This window comes from Plecotus auritus (assembly GCF_963455305.1).
Source record: "Plecotus auritus genome assembly, chromosome: 9".
Classification (NCBI taxonomy): domain Eukaryota; kingdom Metazoa; phylum Chordata; class Mammalia; order Chiroptera; family Vespertilionidae; genus Plecotus; species Plecotus auritus.
In genome coordinates this window covers 116730975-116758391 of record NC_137783.1, presented here as the reverse complement: position 1 = coordinate 116758391, position 27417 = coordinate 116730975, and the positions used below count along the sequence as shown (strand labels likewise).

Sequence of the window (27417 nt, the reverse complement as noted above, 5' to 3'; positions counted from 1 at the left end):
GGAACTGTGGTGGGGCTTCTTGGGAAGCCTACTCATGGTGGGAATAGGGGGAGCTTTATAGCTCTGAAGTGTGTCAGGGAGAATGGAGCTGGAGGTGGTAGATCCCGCAGAGCCCATCTGCTCACTAGCTCTGTTTTCCTGTCAGATGTTGGGCACTCACTCTGGTTCCAACCTCCTAACCCAAGCCGTGGGGGGGGGGGCGTGTAAGGGGGAAATGAATCCTCTCCGTGGAAAGCCACCAGCAAAAAGCTTATACTAAGCTAATACTTACTCGAAGAGGCTCAGATATTCTCATCCCAGGCCCGCCTTGGGCTCCTTAGGGGCTGTCAGTAGTTTAGGGTTTCTCTAAGGCTCGCTCCCATTCAGGGATAGCCACTGCTTACTTGGAGCCATGTGGGGCCAGCCCAGACTTGTTCTACCCGGGCATCTTCCGACCACTGTGCTTTTTTCTCTTCCTTTGGGCTTTCACCTTCAAGGTCTCTGAGCTGTCAAAGTCCTTCTGAGAGCCTAGTTCCTCCCCGCCTGGGCCCAGGAAGCTGTGGTAAGCTCTTGGTTTCCTTCCCAGCTGGGCACTTCTGGGAAGCTGTCTGCATTCCTTTCTGCCCAGCTCTCTGCCTCTGGGGCTCTGGGGAGTGTGGTGGGGAGAGCGGTTGCTTCATGCCTCTGTGACAAGGAACGCTAAGGCAGTTTTCCTGAGACCAGTAGAGCCACCGGAGTAACCAGGAGTTCGAAGGTGGAATTTCCCTTTCTTGCCATTCTGGAACCGGGATAGCTTTTCATAGGGTGTGGTGTGGTACTGATTCTTCTTGAAATTTTCTCCAACTTGCTTCCCTGGCCCCTTGCTGCTCTGAAAGAGAGGGAGTGAGGAGGATAATTAGCACTCCGTTTCCTGAGATCTTTGTTTGGAGATGGGTGCAGAAGATGCCTTTTGTGAGGAAGGAGCTTAGAGGCAGGTGAGAGGATCTGTCTTCTGGCTGCCGTCTAACTGGGTGTGCTGACATGCTGAATGGTTTATGGTGGCATCCCCTGGCCCGTTAAGGCAGGAGCTTCCATCTTTACCGCGTTTAAAATCTTCTAGAGGGCAGCACCATCAGCTCCTGTAAATTAAATGGCCCAAGGGAGCATTAGAAAGAATGACCACGCTGGGCACATGAGCCCAAGAGGGAGACTTTTTGCTATAGATACTACTCAAGGGGTGTGTGTGTGTGTTTGTGTGTGTGAGAGAGAGAGAGATTGGGAAGTGGAGGTTGGGAGTGAACTAAACGGGGTAGTAAGTCTGGAAGGAAAGGAGGAAGTTGGCTGTGGAGAGCATGGGAGCTGGAAATTTTTGCAGAGATGTTCCAGAGTGGCTGGCGGCCAGGAGTCCTGGGAGTGGGTGTGGGCATGCCAGGTGTGCCTGCACCGCTGGGGACCTTGGGTGATGGCCATGAATGCCTTCCTCTGGGAGCAGGGCTGGTCCCGTGAATGCCCTCCCCACTCTTGAACAATATGGGTTTGAACTGCACTGGTCTACTTATACATGGATTTCCCCCCCAAAATACTGTAAATGTATTTTTTTTTATGATCCATCTAAAACAGGGGTGGGCAAACTTTTTGACTCGAGGGCCACAATGCGTTCTTAAACTGGACCGGAGGGCTGGAACAAAAGCATGGATGGAGTGTTTGTGTGAACTAATATAAATTCAAAGTAAAGGAGCGGAGGGGAGAGCAAGAGAACCGGATAGAACAGCCGGATCCGGCCCGCGGGCCGTAGTTTGCCCAAGGCTGATCTAAAATCTTTATTTATTTTTTTAAATTTCTGTATTGATTAAGGTATTACATATGTGTCCTTATCCCTTCATTACCTCCCTGTAAATGTATTTTCTCTTCCCTATGATTTTCTTTATAGCATTTTCTTTTTTTTAGCTTTATTTTCTCTAACTTTATTTTAAGAATACAGCATATAATACATATAACATACAAAATATGGGCTAATCAACTATTATGCATTGGTAAGGTGGTCAACAGTAGGCTATCCTCTGTAATAATAAAAGTGTAATATGCTAATTAGACCAGACATCCTTCTGTCCTTCTGGACGAAGCTGGGGCTGCGAGGGAAGCCTGGGTCCTGGGTGCCGGAGGGAAGCCAGTGCCAGCAGCCGGGAGAAGGAAGGCCTACTCTTGCACGAATTTCGTGCATCGGGCCTCTAGTATATAATAAAAGCCTAATATGCTAAGTGTCTGGTCGTCTGTTCAACCAATCAAACTGTAAAATGCTAATGATATTCTAAGGCCGCTCAACCGCTCGCTATGATGGGCACTGACCACCAGGGGGCAGACAGTCGACCAGTCGCTATGATGTGCACTGACCACCAGGGGACAGATGCTCCGACTGGTAGGTTAACTTGCTGCTGGGGTCCGGCCAATCAGGACTGAGCTAGTCGGGTTGGACACGCCATGGAGCCCTGGAGCCCTCCGGTGGTCCCTCCCTGGATGGCCAACCTCCTGTGTCCCTCCCCTGGAGCCCTCTGGTGGTCCCTCCCTGGCTGGCCAACCTCCTGTGTTCCTCCCTGGCCCTGGCACTGGTGGGGTCCCTCAGCCTGGCCTGCACCCTCTTGCAATCCGGGACCCCTTGGGGGATATAGGAGAGCCGGTTTCAGCCCAATCCCACAGGCCAGGCCAAGGGACCCCATTGGTGCACAAATTTGTGCACTGGGCCTCTTAGTAGATAAACTTAGTAGATAAGTTTTGGGGGAGTCAAAAGTTATACATAGACTTATGACTGTGCGGGGCTTGTCACCCCCAACCTCTGCATTGTTCAAGGGTCACCTATAGCTATGTGATTCTTGCCTATCTGGTCCTGGCCTAGAGTGTTCTGGGGCAGAAGCACTGGGTCTGAGAGGGGCTGACTGGCCAGAGTCCCCACCTCCCAGTGTGCTGGCTCCCTGAGGAGGAGAAGCATCTTGGCAGCTGCTAGTCCTCGCTGGTGTGGCTTGTAGGTGTGTGTGCCCTGACTCTTTAGGGCTTGAGAACAGATGTGGCTTAATTTGAATCAGACCTACCTCAAGGGCCCAGATCTGAAATGTATATTACAAAATTACTGCTAGTCTTGGCTCTTCCTCTGTGTCTTTCTTTCCTTTATCTTCCCATCATAGTCAAGGATTGTGAGCAGCCGCTGCTATCACACAGACTGATCAGGGCATTAAGAATGGAGCTAAATATAACTGTCTGCACACACTGCTCTGATATGCTCAGGCGCATCCTTGGAGAAGAGGTTGATGTGAGTCTGTGATAGAGAGGGCCTTTCCACCCCAAACAAAGTGAGTGAGAAGGTGGGAAGGTACTTCAGGAGTTACTGATTTCACCACTTCTCTCCCCCTCCCCCACCCCCTATCATTTCCTATTAGTGGTTAAGGACAGGAGAGAAAACTGAGATCTTGCTCTTCAGCCATTAGGTAGTCAACTCATACTTGCTGTATTTTTCAGCTTAAGCAGCATTGTGATTCAAATATTACATACAACTTCTTTTCTGACTGAGACAATTTATAATCTATTGGGAGAGAAAATGTGTTAAATAATTAGAGAATATTGAAGATCTTAACAATTTGATCACTAACTGAATATGTTTGTAGTTCAGAAACAAAGTTGTATCTTGAAACTGTAGGAAAAGTTTCTAGGAGGAGGCAGGATCTCTTCTGGTCTTGGAAAGTTAGATGGACTTTATATAAGCAGAGGTGGGGTGGACATGTTCTGGATGGGGGAAACAGCAAGAACGTGGAGAGTGTGGCACTCCCAGGTCACGGTGAGGCTCTGCTTTGGGAGTGCTGGGGCCGGCGGAGCAGAGCTGGAAGTCTGGACTCAAAGTTCTGCCTTGTGCATAGGAGATGGGAAGTGATGCAATGGACATGGAATTTGTGGAAATCACTCTTGTAGGAGAAAGTAGCATCATTTTGGAGAGGACAGAGACTGGCAGGAAGGAGACCCGCTAGAGAGTATGGAACGTCAGCAACAGGAATAGAGAGGAAGGGGGTGAACCCTAGAGAATATTCAAAAGTGGACTAGGTAGGACTTAGACATGGGGTATATTAAGGATGCAGCTGCAGGGAAAGACAGGGGATGCCAAAATTTCTGCCCAGTGAGAGTATGTGTATGAAGTGCTTTGCACTTTTCAAAGCACGTTTCATTCAGTAACTAGCTCAGTGTTGTCTGGGCTCTTAGAGTTCATCTAGTTTGGTTTCATTTTCCAGATGGGGAGATTAGAACCAAGGAAGGGGAAGGTAATGCTCCCAACACACACAGCTATTTAGCGGTGGAGCCGGACCTTCCATCTCCTAGGGCCGTGGTCAGCAAACTCATTAGTCAACAGAGCCAAATATCAACAGTACAACGATTGAAATTTCTTTTGAGAGCCAAATTTTTTAAACTTAAAATATATAGGTAAGTACATTGTTATTAACTTAATTAGGGTACTCCTAAGCTGGCCTTTGCTAAAAACTCAAGGGGCCAAAGAGCTGCATGTGGCTCGCGAGCCGCAGTTTGCCGACCACTGTCCTAGGGGAACGTTAAGAAAGAGTAGCGTGGCAGGAGGAGTGTGGGGTCAGACAAAAGTCCTGTATAGTTGGGTGACATTAGGTGATGACCAATCTCTCTGAGTAAAATTAAGCTTTTTCAGAAGCATTCAGATCAGATCAGTGGTTTTACTACTAAGAATTCTTATTTTTAGAACCACTAGGCAAGGAAGATGGACTCCTTGGTTTCTTCTGGTTCTGAGATCCTTAAGAGTACAGAAAAATAATGTACATGACAAGCATTGAGTTGGGTTTCCTGGGGGACTGTGGCTGGTTTCCAGTGTGGTGCCTTTCTGAGGGTATTTCAAGAGTAATTCGAGTCCACATGGTTTCACCTTATGTGCTGACCACAGAACCTGACTACTGAGGAGGACAGCTCTGCTGTCAGCAGGCTGTGGCCAGGACAGTCAGTAGCTGGGAACTTAGAATTCGCAGAGTTACACTATAGCTCTGCTTTTATCAGCTTCCTTTCCCCACCTCCTTTAACACACACACACACACACACACACACACACACACACACACACACACACACACACTTTCTTCCATTCCCCTTTTCCTCTCTCCCCTTTTAAATATGTTTTTATTTTTAGAGTGAGAGGAAGGGAGAGAGAGAGAGAAACATCAATGAGAGATAAACATAATCTATCAGCTGCCTCCTGCATGCCCCCTACTAGGGATTGGCCTGCAACCCAGGCATGTGTCCTGACCAGGAATAGAAACAGTGACCTCTTGGTTCTTGGGTCGATGTTCAACTGCTGAGCCACACTGGCCCTTCCCTGTTTTTCTTGTCTCATTCCCCTTCCGCCTTGTCTATCATCTCCACTCTTGTATATCTTGTCTAAATAACTTCCTGTGTTGGAGCCACCTCCCCTTTTGGTTGAACTCAGACATGACTACAGCGAAACACCTTGTGGTATTGTTTTGTCTGCATTTCCTGAGGTGGGGACTGGCGCTCAGTGACCCAAGCCAGAATCTGGGAGTCATTCTGGACCCTTCCTCATCTCCACAATCAGTCATCTTCAAATTCTTGTTTTCTATTAAAATAGCTCTTGATCCTCCCTCCTTGTGTCCATTCAAATTGCCCCATACAGCAAGAGAGAGAGAGCAGGGAGAGAGATTATGGTTGAAGAAAGAAAAAGAGAGATGAGGGTCATCGTCAGTATCCTCAGAGGCATTTTGCAAACCTCCAAATTCCAAGTTAGAGTCTCCATCTTTGCCTCTCACACTTGCAGCTCCCTCTGGGTCTCTGACCCTCAATGATGCCTGGAAGCTGGGCTTCTGCTGGCGGTGTTGGAGAAATTCCAAATCTGGAAAGGAGCAATAATTTAGTAAGCAGTGGTAACTCTCTTGGGAGTACATGGGCAGAGTCAAGCCTCCTCTTCTTGCTGAGCCCTCTCTAGGTGGACTTTCCCTCTCAGCCCCTTGTGGGCCTTTTCCTTGGAAGAAGTGTGTCCACGCATTACTGGCTGCAGATGGTATCTGCACTGATGATGTGTGGCTGCAATCTCATCCCCTTCAGGACTCTCTCAGATGGTTGACTTCCTTGGCTCGAGGAGAGCCAGTGTGTCCCAGGGATAGCCTCTAGAGTCCCATGACTTGTGAGAAAGAAGGCTTCTGCTGCTGTCTGCTGTGCTGGGGACAGTAGTCCTTGACCCTTTGTTCTGTTCACTCTGCCTCCCTCCTCCCAGCCACTAGCAACGTTAGCCAACCAGTTATGTGGGGTATGGACAACCACATTAACCCAGGGTAAGAATCCTGGCACTGAGGGAATAATAGGCTTTCTGAATTCTTTCTTTCCTTCAGAAGGCTAAGTGGTGCTCAAATGTGTTCCTTGACATCCTGGGAGTAACACTCAGGAATTCCCCAAATATGTTATTCTCAGACTTCCAAGCATGCCCTCCTGTTTCTGTCCTTCAGGGTCTTAAATTACTCTCTCCTCTCCCTCCACATTCCTTTGCTTTTTCCTATCATTTTAGCCATCTTCCCTTCCTTGCAACCCAGGATCTGTTCCCCTCCCCCCAATTGCATAGATTCCTCTATGTTTTTTATTATTATTATGTATTGGTTTGGGGTCTACAGCTTAGTGGTTCGACGGTCATATACTTACATCGTGTCCCCGATTCCTCCATGTTAATCTCTAAGTGAATGAATGTTTATAAGCATCTCTCTCTTTTTTTAAAAAAATATATTTTATTGATTTTTTTACAGAGAGGAAGAGAGAGGGATAGAAAGTTAGAAACATCGATAAGAGAGAGACATCGATCAGCTGCCTCCTGCACGCCCCCTACTGGGGATGTGCCCGCAACCCAGGTACATGCCCTTGACTGGAATCGAACCTGGGACCCTTCAGTCCGCAGGCCGACGCTCTATCCACTGAGCCAAACCGGTTAGGGCTATAAGCATCTCTTTTTTAAGCACAAGTCAAACTAGCTCTATTCTACATGAAAATGGGCTACATCTAATCCTTACAGAAATTAGAAAGTTCTAGGTTCCCACTCTTGGGGAAAAGAGAGAGAAATGGTTTAAAAAACTTCTGCTACAGGACGTTGATGTGTGTTTAGTATGACACTCATCTGTAGGCCAGAGCCACCTCCGTGTTCCTGGGATAAGAACTGGATTTTGAGGGACCACTGCTCTTCTCTCTTCCTGATTCTTCTTGAGTCCTTGGAGGAAGCACTGTGGTTTCCCATCATGGGAGATAAGCGATGCCTGGCTGAGATGGCTGCTGCATTCCTACTGTCTAATGTTTCAGTTACAGTCAAACTGGAGTCCTTGCTCACAAACAGCTATCAGATGACAGCTTAGTATAGGAGGTTACAGATCCACAAGAATTCACTCTGATAGTTAAAAATATCACTTTGCAGTTCTGATCATGGTTAGCCATGGTTTGGGGAGATAAAGGGTACGAATTGTTTGGATTCCTGAGCTTCTCTGGGTCCTTGCTAAAGCTTGGACGGTCAGAGCCCCACATGGGAGGCTCTGATGTGAGCAGCAGGAAGGACAGGGGGCAGATTAGGCAGGGCTCAGCTGTCTCTTTTTTCTGTAAGCGTTCTAGCCACGGGTCCCCAGAGATGACTCCATGGGGCTAAAAGTGGTAGTTTTCTATCTTCCTCTTCTGTAGGAGGACTCAAGAGCCTCATGAACTGGGCGTGTTATCTTATTTTACAGTTTAAGGCAGGCGTCCTCAAACTACGGTCCGCGGGCCACATGCGGCCCGCCGAGGACATTTATCCGGCCCGCCTGCAGTGCGCATAGGAATTTGTTCATAGTTTTTTTTTTTTAAACTATAGTCCGGCCCTCCAGTGGTCTGAGGGACAGTGAACTGGCCCCCTGTTTAAAAAGTTTGAGGACCCCTGGTTTAAAGGGCAACACAGACTGGATTTTCTTTTTTTCCCTTCCGAGTAATTGCCTGAGATGTGATTAAGACTCCATTTACCCCTGAGTCTGCAAATATAGTGTGAGTCCCCTGGATACACTCTTGTTCTAACCAGAATGGAACGGAGTGAGACACGGGCCTCATTTGGCCTGTGCATTTCAGTCACTGAAGCTCAAAGTCACATTGACTCATCCGTTGACTCATTTTGAACCATTCCTCAAGTCTCTTTCACATATACCATTTTCATTCTGTTGTCGTGCAGTTTTTCCCCTCAACTTGTGTAAACTGATATCTTTTGTCCTTTTAAAATGTCATGTTGTTATGGTTCTAGTTTGTGGAGGCCTTTTTTCCCTGATTATCTCTAGTATATTAATTATCCCTCTCAATTCATTTGTCATATGCATTTTTGGTATGCAAGTCTTATCTAAGTCATTGATGAAAAGGGTGACCACTTGGGGTCTAGAGCAGATGGGAAGGGTCCAGGCTTCTAGGAGTTCAGAGCGTGTCTTCCTGGTTAGTATTGATCCATTTTGCTGCACAGTTTGGGCCCTGCTCCCCTGAGTTACCAGATCCTCCAGCTGCCTGTATATTTTTGTTTTATCCACAAGATCAAGAGAGATTTTCAGAAATCCGGATACACTGTGTCCCTGGCATTCATGCATTCTTTGATATATGTGTGTGCATATGTATGTGTTTATATGATTTGTAACATATACCATATACAAATATCATGTAAATATGTATGCATATTATATTTAAAACCCCAAACTGTTATTATAGACCACTTGCTGTCTATTGCTGAGTGTTTTACATATATCTTCTTTGTTCTTTACAATCATTCTATATTTCATTAAGTAAAAGTAGTTTTAAAAAAAAGCTTTTTTCCTAAGCATGACTAGTACTTAATCTCCAGTGATCAGAGCTTCCTTCTGGGTCCTTGCCAGTTGTTATAATTTATATACTCTGTTCTGGAGATTTGCCTAAGACATTGCTAATTTAATAAATACTTATTGAGCACGTAATGTGTGTAAAGAAAGCCTGTTGTAAATTTAAAGAGAATAAGAAATGGTCCCTGCCGAAACCGGTTTGGCTTAGTGGATAGATCGTCGGCCTGCGGACTGAAGGATCCCGGGTTCGATTCCGGTCAAGGGCATGTACCTGGGTTGCGGGCACATCCCCAGTGGGAGGTGTGCAGGAGGCAGCTGATCGATGTTTCTCTCTCATCGATGTTTCTAGCTCTCTATCCCTCTCCCTTCCTCTCTGTAAAATATCAATAAAATATATTAAAAAAAAAAAAAGAAAAGAAATGGTCCCTTTACTCGGAAGATTAAAAATATGAAGGAATGAACAGTGGCTTAGTGGGGAAGAGAGGGAAAATCAAAGAACACAAAAGAGAGAGTCCTAAGTGTGGATGGAGTGAAACTAGCCACCTCCCCAGTCCTAAGTGGCAGTCTTCAAAAGCCACCGTGGTGGCATGTTCCATGTTCGAACCTCTTTACAAAGACGAAAGGTATCCAATGGACTGATGTTTTAAATCCTATCCCTGCACTTCGCTGGGAGTATCTTCCTGAGTTTGAGAGTGAAAAGAGGCAGGCCTGGAAAGGGTCCACTTTAAAAAATATATGTATTTTTATTGATTTCAGAGAGGAAGGGAGTGGGAGAGAGAGAAAAATCAATGATGAGAGAAAATCATTGATCGGCTGCCTCCTGCACGCCCCTACTGGGGATCGAGCCCACAACCTAGGCATGTGCCCTTGACCAGAATCGAACCTGGGACCCTTCAGTCCCCAGGCCAACACTCTATCCACTGAGCCAAACTGGCTAGGGTGGCTTTTGAAGTCTTTCATTTAAAAATGTTATTAGAAATATAGAGAGTATATTTTTATATGTACAGTATATTTTTAATTTTTAAAACCTATTTTTAAATTGATTTCAGAGAGGAAGGGAGAGGGAGAGAGAGATAGAAATATCAATGGTGAGAGAGAATCATTGATTGGCTGCCTTCTGCACGTCCCCTACCAGGGATCAAGCCCACAACTGGGGCATGTGCCCTGACCGAGAATTGAACTGTGACCTCCTGGTTTGTAGGTTGACGCTCAACTACTGAGCCATGCTGTCTGGACTATATGTACAGTTTGTTTGTTTGTTTGTTTGTTTGTTTATTTATTTATTTATTTATTAAATGTAAATGTTCATGTACCTATTACCCAGCTAAACACTACTATTAGCTTTGAAATCTTCTATGTGAATACATGCATTCATTTAAGAAAAACATATATGTTAAATTATAGAAGTAAAATAGTAACAGTGTAAAGCATTAGAGCTTAGTTATAAGGAAAAATGGCTAGCATGTGATTATTGTTTTGGTATAATTTTCTTTTTCACTTGTATGGGTTTTTACATTCTTTAGTGCAGTTATAGCTTTGTTATGAATAATTAGCATTGTCGATGCTGTTTAAGTCTTCGCAGTCATCACTTAACGTTAATTCTTAAATAAGTGTACATGCATGTGTTGTAAATTCAAAAGGTATAAAAAGATGCGTAGTGCAAACCAGTTCTTCCTTTCACCTTCTCTTCTCTTTCCCTAGAGCCAATCACTGTACCCGTTTGTGGATTGTAGTTATCTTTTTAATGGCTGCACAACAGTCCATCGAGTGCAGTGTTTTTCAGAGTGCAGGCCATCATCACTAGTGGGTTGGGAAATCAATTTCTTGGGGCTCTAACAAGCTCTGGTTTGTTAATGCAGTAGATTAGGACAGAAAGTAGCAGAGAGCATCACACATAGTAAAGGTAAATATTATTCTGAGAAACCTTTTTGGTTCAGTTTTATTTTTTTTAATTTTTTAAAAAAATATATTTTATTGATTTTTTTACAGAGAGGAAGGGAGAGGGATAGAGTCAGAAACATCGATGGGAGAGAAACATCGATCAGCTGCCTCCTGCACACCTCCTACTGGGGATGTGCCCGCAACCAAGATATATGCCCTTGACCGGAATCGAACCTGGGACCTTTCAGTCCACAGGCCGACACTCTATCCACTGAGCCAAACCAGTTAGGGCAGTGGTCGGCAAACTCATTAGTCAACAGAGCCAAATATCAACAGTACAACGATTGAAATTTCTTTTGAAATTTTCTAAACTTAAACTTCTTCTAACGCCACTTCTTCAAAATAGACTCGCCCAGGCCGTGGTATTTTGTGGAAGAGCCACACTCAAGGGGCCAAAGAGCCACATGTGGCTCACGAGCCGCAGTTTGCCGACCACTGATTAGGGCATCGGTTCAGTTTTATACACACGTGCACACACACAGGTTCTCTCACACATGCAAACACTATAATGCAATATAAAATGTATTTTTTACTATGAGTCATGGTTAAAACCATGTGAAATGTACCAGTTTAGTAATGATTGACATGGAGGTTGTTTTTATGTTTTTATTATTATAAATAATGCAGGGAACATGCATTTCCCCCTCATATTTGGAATTATTTTCTTAGTATAACTCCCTAGAAGTGAGGATATTGAGTCAAAGGATAGGAGCATTTTAATTGACCTAGCCAAGTTACTTTCTAAAAGCTGTCCCATTTCCTATTTAGTACATGACATCTGGACTTTGTTCAGCATAGGTTATTTCAAGCACAAATTTTTTTCTGTGCATTATATATGTGATACATATTTTTTTAACAAAATGGGATAATCCCCCCCAAGTAATATTAAGTGAACATTTTCCTATTTTACTAAATATTCGTCAACAGCCACACTTCTCATTCTGGGGCAGCTTTTCTTGGATGTAGGGTGTGAAGGATGCCTACTCTAGTAATTCTCACCCACTTTTATGATTTATATCATATATACTTTTACTTATTTATCTTTAAATTGGCTTTTGGAAAGCATTTTATTTTTTTAAAGTCTCACCTGAGGATATATTTCCATTGATCTTTAGAGAGAGAGTGGAAGGGAAGGAGAAGGGGGGAGGAAGACAGGAAAAGAGAGAGAGAGAGAGAGAGAGAGAGAGAGAGAGAAAGAAAGAAAGAAAGAAACATTGATGTGAGAGAGACTCATCCATTGGTTGCTTCCTGCATGCACCCCGGCAGAGGCTGGGGATCAAACCTGCAACCGAGGTACATACCCTTGACCGGAAATTGAACCCGAGACCCTTCAGTCCCTGGGTCGATGCTCCGTCTACTGAGCCAAACCAGCTAGGGCGAAAGCTTTTTATCTATATATATAAAAGGTTAATATGCAAAGTGTTCCCTTGGGAGTTCGACCGGGAGAACGGGAGTTTGATCGCTCACTATGACATGCGCTGACCACCAGGGGGTGGTGCAGAACATGGCGGGCAACCACCAGCAGTAGCGGGGCACTGAGGGAGCGAGGGAAGGAGGAGATGGGAAAGGGGGAGGAGAGGGAACTGCGTGGGCGATGAGGGAAGGAGGAGGCAGGGAGGCGGGGAACCTGATTGGCCCTGATCGCCAGCCAGGCGTAGGGACCATACCCGTGCACACATTTCGTGCACCAGGCCTCTAGTTTTTAAATAATTTTAGATTTGCAGAAAAGTTGCAAAGACACTTTCCCTAATATTATATAACTACTGGAGGCCCAGTGCATGAAATTCATGCATAGGTAGGGTCCCTAGAGGCTGCCAGCTGGGGCCTGCTCTACCATTCCGCCGCGGTCCCGCTCTTGTCCGGGCCCATTGGGGCCGGCAGTGCCTCCACTGCCACCTGCTGTGTCGCCTATGCCTGCCATGTTCCACATTGCCCCCAGGTGGTCAGCACACGTCTAACTCCTGGTTGGTCGAACTCCCGCCCGTAAGGACAATTTGTATATTAGCCTTTTATTATATAGGATGGTACTATTTATCAATGGGTATAATGTAAAGTAGGGTCTTAACTAGAGACTTAATTTGGATTTCATTAGTTTCTCCCACGCAGGTCCTTTTTCTATTCCAGACTCTAATCCAGGATATATCCCACATTACAGTCAGTGGATATATCTTTTTTTTTTTTTTAAGTGGATATATCTTTTAGTCTCCTCCAGTCTATGACAGTTCCTCAGCCTGTCCTTGTCTTTTATGACCTTGACACTCTTGAGGAGTGCTTGTCAGGTACTTTATGTAATGTCCCTCAAGTTAGGTTTGTTTGATGTTTTCTCATGATTAGATTGAGGTCATGGATTTGGGGAAGAACACCACAGAGATGAAATGCCCTTCTGAGCGGATCTTGTCAGGAGTATATGATGCTAACATGGCTCATTGCTAGTAATGCTGTCTTTGATCACTTAGTTAAGACCATGTCTGCCAGGTTTCTCCTCTGTCATTACAGTTAATAAATATTTTGGGAGAGATACTTTGCAATATCCTATTTCTCTTTAAATTTTTACCCACTAATTTTAGCAAAACAAAACTAAAAGCAAAGAAAAAAAACTTATATACCTTCTTTTGCATTGGTCTAATCAATGAGATCACTGAAAACAGGGTTAGTAGCTGGTTCTCTTTTTTCTCATGCACATTAAGATAAACATAAGAAGATTGAAAAATATAAAATAATGTTTGTCCATATATTACTTATAGTCATCTTGTATACACACTACACCTTGAAAACCCTGGACCACTCTGAGGTGCTAAGCACCAAATTGTTTAAGTTCTAGGGAGATATTGCTGATTTCTTATTAATTAGATTGATTTGCTTATTAGTTGGTATCATTAGTTTATATATTAAAAATGTATTAATGGACCTTTGTACAGAGCCCTAAACTAGGATTCAGAGTTAAGACCTAGTTCTTCCTGAAGACTATTAAGGCTGGAGGGATGATTAAGCTGAATAAGCCATGGTGCACCAAAATGCAAGGCAGTGAGCACAGCCGACACTGGAATAGTGTTTGTTGCAAGGAGCACAGGTAGGGATGAGAGTCCAGGCCAGCCAGGGACAATCAGGGAAAGAGCATAGAGGAGGCGACAAAATTGGGTCCACATTCCCCAGGTTTGCCTGGAATTTATTCTGCGGGGTACTCCTTTCCCAGGCTCAAGGCATTTTCTTTTCTTTTTTTAAAAATAAATCTTTATTGTTCAGATTATTATAGGTGTTTCTCCTTTTTTTCCCCCATAGGTCCCCTCCACCTGATTCCCCACCCGACCCCATGCCCTTACCCCCCGCCACTGTCCTCATCCATAGGTGTAAGATTTTTGTTTAATCTCTTCCTGCACCCCTCACACCCCCTTCCCCCTGAGAATTGCCAGTCCATTCCCTTTCTATGTCCCTGATTCTATTATATTCATCAGTCCATTCTGTTCATCAGATTTTTCATTCACTTGATTTTTAGATTCACTTGTTGGTAGGTATTTATTTGTTGTCATTTTGTTGTTCATAATTTTTATCTTTACCTTTTTCTTTTTCTTCCTCTTCTTAAAGAATACCCTTCAGCATTTCATATAATCCTGGTTTGGTGGTGATGAACTCCTTTAGCTTTTTCTTGTCTGTGAAGCTCTTTATCTGACCTTCAATTCTGAATGATAGCTTTGCTGGGTAGAGTAATCTTGGTTGTAGGTTCTTGCTGTTCATCACTTTGAATATTTCTTGCCACTCCCGTCTGGCCTGCATAGTTTCTGTTGAGAAATCAGCTGACAGTCGTATGGGTAATCCCTTGTAGGTAACTAACCGTTTTTTTCTTGCTGCTTTCAAGATTCTCTCTTTGTCTTTTGCCCTTGGTATTTTAATTATGATGTGTCTTGGTGTGGTCCTCTTTGGATTCCTCTTATTTGGGGTTCTGTGCGCTTCCTGGACTTGTAAGTCTATTTCTTTCACCAGGTAGGGAAAGTTTTCTGTCATTATTTCTTCTAATAGATTTTCAATATTTTGCTCTCTCTCTTCTTCTGGCACCCCAATAATTCAGATGTTGGTACGCTTAAAGTTGTCCCAGAGGCTCCTTAAACTATCTTCATATTTTTGGATTCTTTTTTCTTTTTGTTTGTCCGGTTGGGTGTTTTTGTTTCCTCATATTTAAGATCTTTGTTTTGATTCTTGGGTTCCTTTGATCTACAGTTGAATTTCTGTATATTCTTTATTTCAGATAGTGTATGCTTAATTTCTGACTGGTCCTTTTCCATTTTTTGGTCATTCTCATTAAGATCTTTAAAGGTCTCACTAAGTTCCTCAGAGGTTTTTAGAAGATTCTTGAGTAACCTTATAAATGTGGTTTTGAACTCTATGTCCAGTAGTTTGCTTTCCTCCATTTCTTTCATCCATGACATGTTTCTTTGTCTCCGCATTTTGCTACTTCCCTGTGTTGATGGAGTGGTTTTCTGTGGTAGGTGACCAGTGGTTCAGCCTATCACCTGAGGTGGACACTCTTGGTGCACCCCTTTGTGGGCTGAGTGCAAAGTCTTGGTGTAGTTAAGCCTTGATTGCTGTTGGTACACTGGGAGGAATTGACCTCCAGGCCAATTGGCTGTGAGGACCCGCTGTGTCTATAATGGAAGAACTGCTGTGCTGGAGACACGCTTATGGGGCAGGACTTGCTTCAGTGGGGCTTTGGTGCTCACTGAGTCTGCCTTTTGAATGTGTCACTTATGGATGTGAGTAGTTGAAATCTGGTGTCGTCTCACACTGACCACTAGATACACTGGCTTCTGGATCTCCAATGGGGTGCAGGTCAGCTACTGTGTGAGGCCACCCAGCAGGAGCTACAGCGAGAACTACAGTTTTCTCCTCTTTGCTTAGGGTTTGGAGGTTTTGGAGCTGTCTGACCAGAGCTGCAGTTTGTTTGGTTAAGCTGCGATAGGGCAGGCCATTTATATGCAAAAGCCGTTGCGTGGAGCTTGGGTGGGTTTGTAGATTGTGCGAGGCAGGATCTCAGGGAGTCACTAGGCTAGGGCGTGGCAAACAGCAATGGCTGCCAGTCAGCCGTCTCGGCATCTTTGCATTTCCAAGTCCCCGCGTCTCGCGCCCCAGCGCAGTAAACAATGATTGCTGTGCACGCCTCTGCAAGAAAGTCACCCTCCCTTTCCGACCCGATGGCAGACAGTCCAGCTTCTCCTCGTAGGAGTTTGGGTCCCCAGCGTCTCCCCAGAAACTGGAGCTCAGAGTAATCGGGAGCTTGTGTCCCTCGGGTTGAAAAAAGCAGCGCACCCAGTCGCCCGCCGCCAGCCCGATTCGTGCACCTTTGTACCTCAGCTTTTCAGCGCTTGTGCACGTCTCACTGCTCTTTTCTCTTTCCTTCTAGTTGTAGAACTTCCACTGAGCCAGCTTTCCCTTGGTTCTGGGTGATAGACGTTTTGTCTTTCAGTTGTAGTTTTGAAATTGTTGTGCAAGGCAGCAGTTTAGGGGTTCACCTATGCCGCCATCTAGGTTTTCCCCAAGGCATTTTCTTGGTTATATCATAGAAAAGCCATTTGAGTCCACATTCCCCTCATTTCCCATCTGCTTTCCCCCACATTGTGCCCTTCCTCCCCATCCTGAAGCTTCAGTCATGACAGATTAGGATCTTGGCTGAGCTCAGAGTTCTGAGCCACTTAAGCACAAGGAGCCCATTACGCAAGGGTGAAATGGTGCTTTAGACGGGCCGGGTATTGCCTCCTCAGTACAGTCTTGCTTGGCCCCAAGGCTGTGTTTATGTGGCCCAGTGTTAAAATGCTCGGATTTAAGGGGCAGTGGTCAGAGGCCTGTGGATTTGAGAAATTGCAGAAAGTTAGCCCATAGATGAGCATTGTGACAGATACTCTCTGAGACTGGATCAAGCCACTGAGTACCTATGCCCTGGGACCTGAACTTTGAGCTTCGCATTGAGAGCTGTGAGCTGAGTGGGGGTGAACTAGGGCTGGAAGGCTGGCAGACCGAAGGAGAGTGCTCAACCCAGCGTTAAGATGTCCGGTAATGGTTTCACCACAGGGCGGTGGGATCTATTATGGGATAATTATAGTCTGAATCCCACACTTTTCTAGTTCAGAGCCTTAGGCTTGGTTGGTGGGGTGGGTGGGTGGGGGATTTGGGAGGGTGAGGGGTGGAAGATGGGTGGGAGGCAGGTGGGATTAGGGCAGGAATAAGGACCTGGGAGAATTCCCTTCCACAAATGCCAGGACTTGCACATGAATGGGCATTGCTCTGTTTTCCCGGGAAGGCTGTGCATGCGAGTATGTGTAGCACTGGCCAGCACACTGGAGGTCCTGCCAGATGTGGCTCTCAGACAGAGGAGGACTGGGCTTGCCATCTGGAGGGAGACATTTAATTCATTGATTAAAAAGGCCCTAGTAGTGCCCATGAAGAGTCTGCTTGATTTGCAGGAGGCAGATTGTCTTCCAAGAGAACTTAGTGCGAATTCTTTTGCTTTGTTAGGGCGGCTTTGTGTCAGAAGATGGCTCGGCCAGAGTCCCTAGCAGAGCCTCAGTCTTCTTCCAGGCACTTCCCTGGCCATTTCCTAACCTCCACATCCTGTGTTTGGCGCCTTTCTTCTCCAGGCAGGAAGCCTGACTCTCCCATCTTTTCCTCTAGGAAAGGCTGCCTTTGTTAATGACAGGCTTCTTTCTGTGTGATCCCAGGCAGATGACTGCAGAGCCCTAAGCCAGGGGCTCTGCTGAGAGGGTTAGATGGAAACTCTGTAGCCCCTGAAACAAGCTCTCTCTGCTGCTTTGGACTCATTCAGAAAGCAATGGGACTAGGTGACTGCAGTAAAACATCCCAGCTAGAAGGACGCTTGGAGAACAGCTAGTTCCAACAACCCTCTCCTTATCTTCAGGAAGTATGTAAGGGGGACAGGGACTTGCTCAAGATCTCAGCACCTAGAAAGCAGGACCTGGGCTCCAGGGTGCTGACTCCCTACTCCTGGGTTTTTAATTCCCCGTCCACATTGCCTCTCAGAGGTGGGAAAGGAAAATCAAAGTCCTAAAAGGGCTCTTGAACAAAAGCTGCCTGCTCACATGGCAGCCAGAGTCCAGGGTAGAAGAATTGGGCAAGACACATGCTGATTCCCTTTACTTGGGTAGAACTGGGTGTCTTCAGGCGAGATGCTGCTGGACCCCAATCTGATGGGCGTGGGGAGCTAGCCTCCCCAGAGGATCTGAAGTTCTATTGCATCTCTTAGGCATGCTAAGATCCAGCCAATATGTTAAAACAACAGCTCACTTTTCTTGAATCTTCCTTTAATCCCCAAAGGAAGGAGTGACTTTAAAAGATTAATTCTGCTCCTGTGTTTTCAGGTACAGAATTTCAGTTGTTTTATTATTTTTTTAAATCCTCACCCGAGTCTATGTTTACTGAGTTTTAGAGATAGAGGAAGGAGAGGTGGTGGAAAGGGAGGGAGGGAGAGAGAGAGAGAGAGAGAGAGAGAGAGAGAGATGTGAGAGAGGAACATCGATTGATTGCCTCATCTACATGTCCCAACCTGGAACATGGTAATCAGTTGTTTTTAAAGAGACAAGAAAATAGGATAAAGTCTTCTAGTGACCCATGTCTAGAATCTAATTATCATATACTAGTAGATATATATTCTCTTGGTACAACGTAAGTCTATCCACCAAAATTCCCTCATCTTATGGAAAGGCCACCTGTTTCTGTGTTGTTGTTTGTTTGTTTTTTTAGTCTTTTTCAGTGATTTATTTATCTCCCTCACATTAATTGATTGTCCACTGTGAATGAAATACTAAAGTGGATAAATCTTAAGGGGCTCATGACTGTGAGGGAGACAGGGGTACAAGTAACAGTGATAAAGTGATATAAATACCATAATAAAGGCATCTTCAAGCTGCTGTGGCTTGCAGAGTAGACAGACTTTCTGCCAGGAGATCAAGAAGTGTTTCACAGAGGACGTGTTAACCGAGTTGGGCATTGAAGGCAACCAGGTTTTGCTGGTTGGGGAAGGAAAGACACTCAGGTAAAGGTAACAGCGTGAGAGGTGAGGGCCGGGAGAGGAAAATGCTGTCTTCAGGGCACTAGGTGGTGTGCTGCGGCTTGTCTAGAGTGGGGTGGTGGTGGCAGGGGAATTGTGGGCAGGAGATGAAGCCAGAAAGGACTTCAGATTTTGTGGTAATGTAGCTCATGAGAGGGGCTTGGACTTAGGCACACTGCTCCTGCTGTTATTTAGGCCTCATTATCCCTGGCCCCCTACCTCCAGACAATAGTTTTTAAAATTTCTTTTTAGTAATGGAAAAACGTGTGTTTTTTCAAAACTTTTACACCCGTCTCCAAATTTTAAAACATAAAATGACTTCTTTTTTATTTTTTTTAAAGTAAAAGTGTATTTTCTGTAAGCACAGTGACCTGCCCAGTGGAGGGGAAAGTGTTTTTGTCCCTGAATGGAGCTGACCCGAGAGAACCTTCTCATCTATGGGATTCGGGCCGTTCCTGCGTCCCGTTTGGTTTGGCAGTGGTGCTGGCGGTGGAGTGCCTGTGAGTGGGCACTCTGGTAATGGGAGAGGCTGTAAAAGCCGGGAGCACGTCCCGAGAAGAGTGACCTTACAAAGAAAGTTCTGGGAAACAAACCACAGGGAGACTTTACAGGAATTTTCAATTGAGCCCATAGGCAAAGCACATGAGGGAAGGAGATGTAATTACAGTTTGTTAGTCTATGAAAAGATACAGTGAGTGACATGAAATGGCTATTCTAAGTTTCTCCTTCCTGTAGGATAGGAAGAAATGGGATTTTATGCATTCATCTAAGCCAGTGGTCGGCAAACTGCGGCTCTTTGGCCCCTTGAGTTTTTATCAAAGGCCAGCTTAGGAGTACCCTAATTAAGTTAATAACAATGTACCTACCTATATAGTTTAAGTTTAAAAAATTTGGCTCTCAAAAGAAATTTCAATTGTTGTACTGTTGATATTTGGCTCTGTTGACTAATGAGTTTGCCAACCACTGATCTAAGCAAATATTTAGTGAGTGCCGGCTGTGAGGTGGGCCCTGTACTAAATGCAGGAAATATGGTGGTTACCAAAAAACAGCCCAGGTGCCTGCTCTTACGGAATCATGCGGGAAGACTGACATGAAGCAAGATATCGCACAAATGGGCAAAAACAAACTATGGTGAGTGCTGTGAAGGATACGTTCTCATTTAGATTGGAGGACCGTGGAGGAGTTCTCTGAGGAGGTGAGAGGCAAGTCAAGGCATGGTGAGTAAGCGTCAGCCAGGCAAAGACGGGTGTGGGGGAGTGTCCCATGCAAAGGGGAACAACCTGGAAAAAATCTGGGAGTTTTGGGGAACTACAAGAAAGCCTGTGTAGCTAGCACACAGAGGGGGAGGGCAGGAAACGTACTTGGAGGAGGCTAGAGAAGGATCGTGCTGAGCCTCATAGGTCCCGGTAAGAATTTTGATTTTATCCTAAGTGCGATGGGAAATGACACAATCTGGTTTAAAAGGTGATTCAGACAGCTCCACGGAGAAGGGAGTTGTGATGGCAGGAATAGAAGCTAGGCCAGTTGGGAGGTTTTTACCATAATTAAGGGAAGAGACTGGGGTGGCAATGGAGGTGCAGAGAAATGGACAGGTAAAAGACATATTTTAGAAGTAGAGTTATTTGGAATTGGTAAATGGATTGGATGTGGGGGGAGAGAGGTAGGGAGATGGTTGTCTCCCGGGTTGCTGGCACAGTGTGCCTGTGGGCTTCTCAACAGGTACTAGACCGCTTAAGGCTGTAAGAGCCCTATCCTTCAGGACAGGTCAGGTAGGATTGACCTGCATCCAGCCTCACAGAAGCTCTCTCTGGGCTGCACACAGGCCCTAAGGAACCTGTATAACCCCAGTATGCCACTAGGGGGAGCATGGCCTGCATTCTCTGTCAGGTCTGGAGGGCTTTTTGAAGTTTAGATTGCTTTCAAGACTCATTTGTATCAGCTTCAGTACTTGGCCTTGGCCCCTGGCCCCTCATTCTTCTTGGGAAAATGCCTGGCATATGGCAGTTGCTCAGTAACTCTTGGTATAATATTATATTGGTGATAATGTGAATAATACCTTATTTTAGAAATGGATAGGCATCACCTCTGCTTTCTCAGTATGGAGACTGCGCAAGTGGAATGTGCATGTGGAAGGTCAGAAGAAGAACCTGACCTGGGATGGGATGCCTGTTGGGAATGGGAAGAAGGAAAACCTGAGTGATTCGATGGCCTTGAACTTGTTTCATTCTCTCTTCCTTTGCAGACTTGGGACCCTAGGGCCTGTGAGGGATTTCTGAGGGGTACTTGGGTCAGGTTGGGCATTTCAGTGGGTGATCGGGTGTGCACCCTCTTTGAGGCTCTGTGTCCTCTTCTTTGGGGGGCAGGGGAGGGAGAGAACAACTGTTCCAGGGTTTTGTTGTTTGTGGTGAAGAGCAACTGACTTTCACACATTAACTCTTTTTATGCTCACCTCAGCCCTATCAGTTATGATAGGTTTTATAGATGGAAGCTGAAGGTTAGATGATTTGCCCAAGTGCACATGGCCGGTGGTTGAGCCAGGCACTGCCAAGGTCTCTGACTCCTGCCCTGCCTGGTGCTCTTGGAACTAGTCTGCTTAATATATATGGAAGAGAGTCGGAAGGCTTGGGAATGATTTCTAGATCAGCAGTAGCCAATCTTTCGGACCTCCAATCGGCGACCGCTGTTCTAGATCTGTTATTTTCTGGTTCTGTGACCTGGAGCAAGTCATTTGACCTCTCGTAGATTTTTAAAAACAAAAACTGTTAAATTAGTACGATAATACCAGCCCTAACTGTCAGGCCTATTGCGTTGAACAGATGAGTCAAGAATTGTGAGAGTATTTTGGAAAAATATAAGATAATTTATAGCTATAGAGCAGGACTTTTTGCCTCTAAAATGTGCACCAGTACTTCCACATCTCATAGTCTTCAGACTAAAAGGATGGTGGTCAGGCCTACGTCACCATTACTCAGAAAGATTCTCTAGCCAGTTGCTCAATGGTTAAAGCGTTGCCCTGTGAACAGAAGGGTCATGGGTTCGATTACAGTCAAGGGCGTGTACCTCCATTGCAGGCTCAGTATCCAGCCCCAGTTGGATCCTGTGTGGGAGGCAACCAATAGATGTGTCTCTGTTACATCAATGTTTCTCTCTCTCTCTCTACCCTTCTTTCCCTCCCCCTCCCTTCAATTCTCTCTAAAATATCAATGGAAAAAATATCCTCGGGTGAGGATTAACAACAACAACAAAAAGATTCTCCACCTTCCCCTGGAACCCAGCCTTGTATTTTATAACTGGTTAGTTTGTGAGATCACATGGCAGTGTACTTTAGCGGCAAGTGCACTGGTCTAGGAGGTGGCAGTGGACTGCTCTCTACTCTTAGTTCTTCAGCGGCACAACTAACTTTGTAATTGTGGACTAAACATTTGATCTTTCTGAGCCTCAGTTTTCCCATATATAAAATGGCAGTATCGGTCCAGTACATTTCAAAAAGTTTTGAGGATCAGACAAAATAGTGCATGTAAAAGAAGGGTACAGCCCTAGCTGGTTTGGCTCAGTGGATGGAGCGTTGGCCTGTGGACTGAAGGGTCTCGGGCTCGATTTCGGTCAAGGGCACATGCCTGGGTAGCGGGCTTGATCCCCGGTGGGGGGCATGCAGGAGGCAGCCAGCCGATCAGTGATTCTTTCTCATCATTGATGTTTCTATATCTCTCTCCCTCTCCCTTCCTCTCTGAAATCAATAAAAATATATATATTTTTAAAAAGTTTACAAAGCATAAATGCTCACGGGGGTTAAACTTAGAGGGCCTGCTGTGTCTTAGGCACTGTGCTCCCTCCTGGACTGAAGTGATACTATTACTGTTCATGACAGCAGCTCACAGGAAGCCTGGGCTGTATGCAGGCACAGAGCAGGGAAGAGAGATGAGGATGTATCACCTTTGTTGCTTGGGCTACGACTCTGGACTTCCCCAGGACTCTCACTGGTCCTGACCTAGTGTCTTTCCTCTCCATTGCAGGAAGATGAGAGACTGCTTGGGCACCAGCGCTAGTACCATGAGGCCCTGCACTGGTTAAAACCATCGCCACGACCTGGGCAGGCAGCAAGGTAAGCAGAGAGGCCAGTCCAGGCGAGCTCCTGGGATGTGAATGCATTTCCGCCTCAGCTGCTGCCCGGAAAATCCCAAGTGCACAAACAAGTCAAGGCAATGCATCTGGGTCCTTCTGCCTGTATCCAGGACCCAGAGGAAGGGCTTGCTTCCCCTCCAAGTGCTCCAGCTAGCCCCCCCACCCCCCCGGGCCGGGATTCTTCCAAGTTATAAAAAATGAGACACTGGAGGGGAGGAAAACAAGTCCACTCACTGTCTTCTCCCTTCTCCCCTCTGAGCTGTTTAAGCAAGTTCCCAGGAGCAGCCCAGAGCCTTGTTTGACTGGACGGGAGGTAGGAGGAGTGGAATGCGTGCAAAAACCGAGCTGATCAAAAGACAGTGCTGTTTCATGGAAGCCTCCCAGAGTTAGAGAGTGAGAGGGGGAGAGAGAGAGAGGGAGAGAGGGAGAGAGAGAGCACAGCAAGCGAGCGCTGGCAAGAACAGGGTCTCCATGACAACTGGCCTGGCCGGCTAGCAGTGCTCTGCTCATTTGGCTGGAAGGAGCGCCACGAAAGGTCAGAGGAAGGCGCTGTGGGAAGCTCGCAGCAGGTATCAGAGCTCAAGTGAGTGGATTTGGGGGCCCTGGGCTCCCTGACAGACTGTGGTGTGAGCCAGACTCTGCCGAGAATGGAGTGGGCAGGAAAGCACCGGGACTTCCAGGTAAGGTCTGCTCCGGGCTTGGACTGTTTTCCTCCTGTCCTGACCATGGTCTTGGGCTGCTTTCTGGGAGGCAGGCGAGTGTCTGTGCTCTCTGCTCAGGGTTGGGGGTTCAGGAATGATGTCATGCTCCAACAGTTGGATTCTATTAGCTCAAGGAGGAGGGATACAGCCAATTTTCTTGACTTTGCAAGTCTAGCTGATCTCACTCTTGCTGAACCTGAAGTGTTTAGACTTCACTGTAGAAATCATCTTACTTTTATTTAGAACAAAGGCTTAGGATATTTTACAGGAAGAATCTTATATAGAAAAAGTGAGTTTTCATCACTCCAGCATTGTGTTTATAGTTCTTACATGGAAACTCCAGTGTCTTTTGAGTGGCTCTGTTTGTTCTGTGAACACTGTCTGTTTTGTCTCTTGATGCTGCTGTGTCTGACCTGTAATGAAAAAAAAAAAAAAAAAAAGCTAATTAACTCAGCTAGAAGCCTGTGGTGAGTTGCAAGTCTCTGTGGAGCACTTATTAGGACAGAGGGACTGTCTTAGGGAAATCTAAACTGGGGTCGGTGTGTGTCTGTGTGTCTGCCTGTCTGTCTGTCTCTCAGGTAGCTCAGTAAGAAGCAAGCTGTCCTCCCTCATTAATAAGGTCCATCATAGACTTTTCTTAAAGATCTATTGGGTTGGGAAGGGTACTAGGGTACGGGTCTTGGGGTTGGAGGGTCTACAAAGAGGTTTCTTAACCAGATATTTCAGAGTGAGCTCTCAGTGGCAGCTGCTAGGAGCGAGGCTGCCAGAGGAGACATGAGGTGCTGGGGTTGTGTCGACGGATTCCTAGGGTTAATATTTTAACCAGATCTCAGGGCACGCAGTGTGCTCCTACTGTTTGTCCTCTGTTTTGGTAAAACTTGTTCTGACCTAGCGGAGGGTTGTGTGGGGAGCGCAGTGTGGCCTAGGAGAGGAGACACATCCAGAAAGGCACTTGCACAGGTGAAGGGGTGGCTAGGTTGTCAGTGGTCTTATTAGGAGGACTAATGCAGTGGGCACTCCCTACAGTGGAGACCTGTCAGAGGATGTGCTTCCACCCCAGCCATGCTGTGTCTTACACTCCTGGACCTCAGGCAACTTTAGTTTCTCTGTGGGATGAAGGAACAGCTGCTGTCCTGGCTCTTCATTTTTTCTTGAACTTTCTGAACAGAATGTCTTTTGTATTCTGGCAAACAATGAGGGGGCCTTCTGATTCATTCCGGGTCAGCTTGCCAATGCAAGCACTGGCCATCCCCATTGCGGGCTCCCTGAATGTGGACGTGTGTGCATGAATATTGTGGCCTGAGGGCCCACAAGGGCGAAGTCAGTGGCCCCGGACCTCAGATGGGCCACTTCTAAAATGAGGGCTCTTTTTACTACACTTCAGGGATCCCCTGCTTGGTTGAAATGTGTTGTCCTGGGGGAGGGGGATAATGCTGTTGGTTGTGATGAAAGTGGAGCATATGAGTTGGAGCCTGTGAAGCAGGGGGCCCTTCGGTGGGCAGGGCAGACCCAGGATCTCAGTTCTCCTCCGCTCGTGTGGTTTATGACTGGGGCCCCTCAAATCTGTCGCCCCACACGTGGGAAGAGGCTAGCAGATGATCTTTCTTTGGATGTTGCAGACAATTAATGGATCTAGGGTTAGGAGACTTGAGTCCATGGCCAGGTTCTCAAGGTGGACCCGGGCAAATCCCTCAACCTCACTGACTTCAGATTTATTAGCTGTGGGATGGAAATAATGATAAAACTGTTTCTCAGGATTGTTGGGGGGCGGGGGGCAAATGAGATAATTTCCATGAACGTAATTTTAAACAAGTCAAGTCTTATACTGTGTAAGATGAGTTGAAATTTGAAGGATGGCCCAACTCTCTTCTGGAAAGTCACTGCCTCTCTGCTCTGGTCTCCCCACTTATCAAGTGCCCCCCTTTTCTTCTGCATTTATAAATAAAGATGAAAAAAAAACCTTAGAAGACTTCTTTAAGATGTTAAAGGAAAAATACAGTGCTTTCTTGGGTTGGGAAGTTGAGGAAGAGTGGTATTCACTGTAAACTTTGAGCCTCATGAATGACCTTCAGAGATGACCCTTTCCTTAGGCCACTTGACTTGTTTTAGTACCGAGGAGGGGAATTCCAAGAGACCCCTGGCTTTCCCAGTGTCCCTCGGCTACCTGGCAGGTATGCTGTCATCGATGTCAGCAGCTGGAGGAGAGGCTACTGCTTGCCAGGGCTGCTTCCCTCATCTGCTGGGTTCTGCTGGGGAGACTGTGTTGCGAGGGCAGGGAGGCCTCTCTCCTCTGCTCTCCTCTCTCCTTTGAAAGGCAGGCCTCTAACTAGCAGGAAGAGTTCCTGCTCTGGAAGGCCCCTTGGGGGCTGGGCAGCCCTTTCAGGAACTTGTGTGGCCACAGCTTAGAGGGAAACAAGAAAGAAAGAAACAAGGAAGTGGGAATTCCAAGGGCAGAGATACTTGATATGCCGTGGGCCTGTGCCAAGGAACAGAATTGAAGGGGAGGGGAGATGCCAGCCAGGGCATCCCAGATCTGTCCTCAGGAATCTGTAGGATCATGGTATACTAGGTGGGAACACAGGGAGGGGCTGGGCACCCACGGGGGCCTCAGCTTTTGTTGTCAGACCAAGAACCCTGCCAGCCATGCCCTGGAGTGGTGTCTGGGAAGAAGCCCCGGAAAAGACCCAGAGTAGGCAGATTTTTTTATTTTAAAAAAACAGTAGAGCCCTGTTTCCAGGTGAATCCCGTCACCGCAGCTTCTGAGGCCTGCAGGAGAACTTGTCCCCAGCTTAGACTGGGGCTGCAGCTGTGCCCACGCCTTGTCAGTCCAGCTTCCCAGAGCTGGGTCACAAGTTGGATCCCTTCATCTTCCTTAAGGAGCATTCCTGTTCTCACTCTCTTCCCCTTCCTCAACTCCCCTTCCTGCACACTCTCCCCCCTCTCTCCTCTCTAAAATGAGAATGGTCAGTTACCCAAGGAAGTTGAAACTTTGAAATACCTTGGAGGACAGGCCAAGAGCATCCTTAATTCTGCTGGCTCTGCTTCTGTCCCTGGAAATGAAGGGCTTGGGTGCACAGTTTGGAGGGGCATCCCAGACTGCAAATATCCTAGCCACAGGGCTGGCCTGGAACTAAGAGAGGCTGTGCTCCACTCTCCACCCCCTCTGATTCTAAGAACTGTTTTGAGGAGTTCTGCCTGCTCCTGAGGGAGGTGGGAGCCTTCCAAAGCACCTCCCTGCAAGCTGGTGGGACTGAGGGACTGAAGAGCATGTCTTCCTGTAGCTTCTCTTAGCTGTTCCCTGAGAGACTCCTGATGTCCAATGTGGGGCCCAAGAGAGTTTTCTGAGGCAGCCAAGCAAAGGGAACATGTATCTGAGCCCGCAGGAGGCCAGGCAGCATCCCTGCAGAGCTCTGGATTGGCCTCCCTTCTGTGCTCTGCACTGGCTGGGAGGAGAGGATGTTTAGGGCAGGCTGGTGGGAGGGGGAGGGGAAATGGGCTCCCAGATAATTGAGTTCTTTGAGTTAGAGGAACCATGGAAAGTGGAGAAGGGGCCAGGAGGGCATGAAAGAAAGAAAAAAAAAAAGACCATCTGGCATAGTCTGCAGGGATTTCTCTCCAAAGCCTGTGGGAAAACTCGAATTAGTGAGTGCCGTCTTCTGGGGGTGGGAAGGGAGACTCTGCATCTATTTTATGCTGGGAGGAGACACTGTGTACATGTGTCTCGGTAGGTGGGTGGGGGGGAATGCTGGGGACATCTGTCTTAGGGGAACATGCCACGTAATACTGTCTG

General features: G+C 46.4%; 1 protein-coding gene across 5 annotated transcripts in view; it reads left to right on the top strand.

Annotated features, from left to right (window-relative positions):
• Positions 1-27417, top strand: part of DENND2B (DENN domain containing 2B) — a 192200-nt gene that overhangs the window by 60686 nt on the left and 104097 nt on the right. Inside the window, exon 2 of one of the 5 annotated variants that reach the window (XM_080688685.1) lies at positions 22818-22906. The exons of 2 other annotated variants lie outside the window; for them this stretch is intronic. The gene's annotated coding sequence lies outside the window, so the exon portion shown is untranslated. Of the gene's footprint in view, positions 1-22817; positions 22907-23363; positions 23607-27417 lie in introns of those variants that run through there. 2 more of the 5 variants (XM_080688684.1, XM_080688687.1) reach the window with 2 other exon arrangements.